Below are 4,742 nucleotides of genomic sequence, written 5' to 3'. Positions count from 1 at the left end.
TCGTATGGACCTACTCGTGCGATCACATCATCAAAATAACATGTAAAATCATTAATTAAACCTCGAAACTCAACATATTCATCAAAAACTCTCATCGTTCATAACTCTCCAACCGGAAGTGCAACTCACGTCAAATAAACTCCGTTTTGCACCAAATTTCACATTTATCTTTCAAATACTATAACAAGTTGGTGCCGGGCTCCGAAACTAAAATACCGGCCCGATAACAATGGTTTCAAATATTAATTCTTTTCTTTATTCCTTAGATAATTCAGTAAAACAATTTCTTTCAAAAATTGATTTCTAAGGCTTGGGACCTCGGAATTCATTTCCAAACATACGCCCAAGTCCCATATTTTCCTACGGACCTTCCGGGACAGTTAAATCATGGGTCCGGGTCCGTTTACCCAAAACGTTGACCGAAGTCAAATTTATTCATTTTACAGTCAAAACTTATCATTTTTCACAGATTTTCACATTTCAGCTACGCGCCCGGACTGCACACACAAATCGAGGTAGTGCTAAGGGAGGTTTTTAAGGCCTCGAAACGTAATTATTGCAGTTATATTTAATTGGGTAGAAATAATGTGCGAAAATTATAGATAAATTGTATAATATATAATTTAGTTGTATGAAATTTCTTTTTACTATGTATAAATCAAATACATAATATACAAAAGACATATTATATAAGTTTTGTATAAAATTTGCATTTAAGTTGTACGTTATTACAGTTGTACTTAACTGAATATCGTTAAACACTTGCACAAAAACATTTTTTCCTTAGGAAAAACTTCTATTATACAAATTTCCTTATGGGCAAAAATATATCTTCCCCTCCCCTCTCTTAGTTCTTCTGCAAAATACTTGTAGACACAGTGAAATAGGTGAAAGACGAAACGCAAAAGAAGATAATCAATTGGCTTATTATTTGAGTGAACGTATGCAACACCCAATAGCACTTGCCTTTGTCCCTTATAATGGAGAATTTTCTCCTCGAATTTCTCTGTTATAGCACCCAAACCCAATACATCTAAATGTTAGGAAGGCGCCACCATTTACTATGGAATTCTTCTAAGCTTCCAGTGTACCCGAGGTTCGGCCAGCACTAACATGAAGAGATAGATGGCTGAATAAGAACTATTAAGAAACAAAGAAGCTAACATCTTGAAAAGTTTTAATGAATTATTAGCTGATTTTCCCCTTAAAAAAATGATTGGTCGTGGTTAACAATGGAGATAATCGTTTTAATATTAATATGCTCAATGTCTTCTTGGTAGTCGTTTAATGTTAACATGTTCAATGTCTTATAATTGCGTGTGTGGGGTACTAAATCCCTTAATTGAAGGCACTAATAATGGATTGAGAGCCTTTTAAGGTGGAATGTACATATTTTGTAAACAAAACTTGTGTAGATATGATAATTTACTAAATATGAACATTTAGGGTAATAAAGTTTCCAATAGTGTATATGAATAAAAAAATCTCTTTTCAATAAGATTGCAAAAGGAGGACTTAGATGGACCCACTTAGTTGTTCAAATATGCCCACAAATTATTTCAGCTAGTTAAAAGATGGAGTAACTATTTTATAAGTAATTTTTACAGTCCTTTGACAATAATTATGTCACGACCCAAAATCCCACCATAAGTGTCGTGATGACACTTAGTCTCTAACACTAAGTAAGCCGTTTATAATAATAATTCAAGCCATTTTTTTTTGGATAATTGAAACCAACAACGGAAATAAAGATACAAACTCCCAAGACTGGTAATACTGAGTCACGAACTCTAACTTAATACATGAAATGATCTGAAGGCAATTAAATATACATTACTGCTCGAATAATAATAAACAGTACGATAAGAGGGAAAGACTCCAAGGGACTGCGACAACCAAACAGCCCTACCTTGAATCCTTGCGATCATACTCTAACTCTGTCCAAGTCCTATATCTTCAATACCTGGCTCTGTACAAAAAAAAAATGTACATAAGTGTAGTATGAGTACACCACAGCAGTACCCAGTAAGTATCAAGACTAACCTCGGTGGAATAGTGACGAGGTACAGTCAAGACACTTACTAATCAATAAACCTGTGCAGTGTAGCAGTATATAATAATAATAATAATAATAATAATAATAATAATAATAATAATAATAGAAAAAAATAACAACGATGGCAACGAGAATCAATCAATAATATAAACAAGGCAACAAGATCACCAATAATATTGCTCAAACGAATAAGGAACACAAATAAAACAAATCAATCAAGTCCCTCAGATATATGTCTTTCAAATTCAAGTACTTCAATAAAATCCTTAGGATATAATCCTGCCAAATAAATATATATTTCGAATATACTCTCGTAAATAAATAGATTTCAACAAAAATTCTTTCAAATAATATTTTTGGAATATAATTCCTTCAAATAAATGTCAGCATGTGGCACCTCACTTCATAATCATACAATACGGGTCTCGGCCCACTTTCATATTTCCACAGCATCTCGTGCCCATATTTCTTTCATAACTGCACGGACAACTCACGTGCCAAAAATATCAAAATATAAAAATCTGCACGATTATTTTATTTTAGAAATAGTTTGAGCGACGAAAATGACATTATACTTAAATTAAAGCATCAGATAAAATACTGATTTGGATGTAATAATTATTAAAAATTAAAATATAATGGTAATTTCTTTTATTAAAACAACTCAATTATCAAAAATCAGTAAAACCAAAAATATAAATCTTCAAAGTCTCGTACTAAAAAGTCAAGCCAACACAATGCAATAAGGAGCGCAAAATACATAATCATAAAGTCAACTAGTACATCATGGAAGAAGACAAGAATTTACATATTAATGCGATAAAATCACCAAAGACAAGAACATAAATAAAGAAATATCAATAGGGCACTCCCGAGGTACCGCCTCATAGTCCCAAATCATAAATAAACTAACAATATCTCATTTTCTTATATCACCGCGGGAGCCTTCACATATAATTTTAAAGAAAATATTTTTCCCCGAAATAGCATCCCGCGTTTTAGCCACCCTTATCACACCGCATGACTTCTAGTAGTTCCCCAACTAGCCACGCTTTTCAAGCCACCTTTATCTCACCGCATGCGTTTCAACACTCTGGCCTTATATCACCACGTGTGTATCAATATCATAATATTTCACAAATCGCACCTCAAGTGCCCAAATATCACAGCATAATACAACTTGCACCTCAAGTGCCCAATTATCGCAGCATAATACAACTTACACATCAAGTGATCACATATCAAAACATATCAAAATTGCACATCCAGTGCTTAAATATTACAATATATCACAAATTTCACATCCAGTGCTCAAATCTTACAACATATCACAATTTTCACGTCACGTGCTCAAATATTACAACAATCACAAATTGCACATCAGGTGCCCAAATATTACAACTTGCCACATAAATCAACAATACATTATTTTTCCACAATAAGAAGCACACGACTCGGTCATAATGCGCAAAAAAATTCTAACAAAATATCTGGGAATGAAAACTAAACAAAATAATATTTCACAATTTAACACTTCACCTCAATATGATTTACAACCTTTATAACTCAATCTCAGTTTCAACAACATGAACTGAAAAGAAATTCATCAACGGACAACACTTTTTTTTAATTCACAACGTCATGAAATAAATAGATTTATTCATCTTATTCACTAAATTTCTCATTTAAATTGTATGTAGATAAAATCAATAATGAAAATTATTTCTGTCATGACCCGAATTTTCCACCCTTGGAAGTCGTGATGGCGCCTACTCGTAGAAGTTAGGGAAGCCATGAAATATAGAAATTCTAACTTTTTCATTTTAATCCTTTTATCAACTTGAGTTAACAAGTAATCAACAATTTAAAGATTAACAATAACAGAATAAGCGGAAGACTTAAACAGCTAAAAATGATCAAAATCAGTACTACAATGCCAAATTATACTCCTCTACCCGGAATCTGGTGTCACAATGTTCACGGACTATCTATGAGTATTACATACAAATATCTGAAAAAGGAAATACAATCTGTTTCGGAAGCATGTGAAAACAGAACATATAAATAGATAGAAGAGAACGTCGGGCCCGCGGATGCCTGCAGGACTACCTCGGGATCTCTAGATGGACTGAAGGCTGGCTCCCTAAGTGCTACTGTCCTAATGCTGCTCCGGTATCTGCACAGAGTGCAGAGTGTAGCATCAGCACAACCGACCCCATGTGCTGGTAAGTGCCTGGCCTAACCCCGACGACGTAGTGACGAGGCTAGGACCAGACTCCGGATAAACCTGTACAGTTCAAATATATACAGCAGGAAAGAAATACAGAAATAAACAAGTAAAGACGGGAGGAGGAACATGCTTTGGGGAATAGCAGGTAAAGCAGAATATCAAGAGGATTATAAAGGGATCAAAATCCAACCACTGGCAAGAATAAGGTAAGAAAAGGCAAATTTCACTTTATTTTCACATCTTGTTGCAGACGTGCAACCCGATCCCATTTCCTGTATCTCGTGGCAGGCATGCCACTCGCTCCCATTTCATGTATCTCGTGGTAGGCGTACCACCTGCTCCCTTTTCATGTATCTTGTGGTAGGCGTACCACCCGCTCCCTTTTCATTTTATCTTGTAGTAGGCGTACCAACCGCTCCCATTTCATTATACCTTGTGGTAGGCGTACCACCCGCT

Source organism: Nicotiana sylvestris, chromosome 11, assembly GCF_000393655.2.
Source record: "Nicotiana sylvestris chromosome 11, ASM39365v2, whole genome shotgun sequence".
Classification (NCBI taxonomy): domain Eukaryota; kingdom Viridiplantae; phylum Streptophyta; class Magnoliopsida; order Solanales; family Solanaceae; genus Nicotiana; species Nicotiana sylvestris.
Note: the sequence above shows the minus strand (reverse complement) of the source record.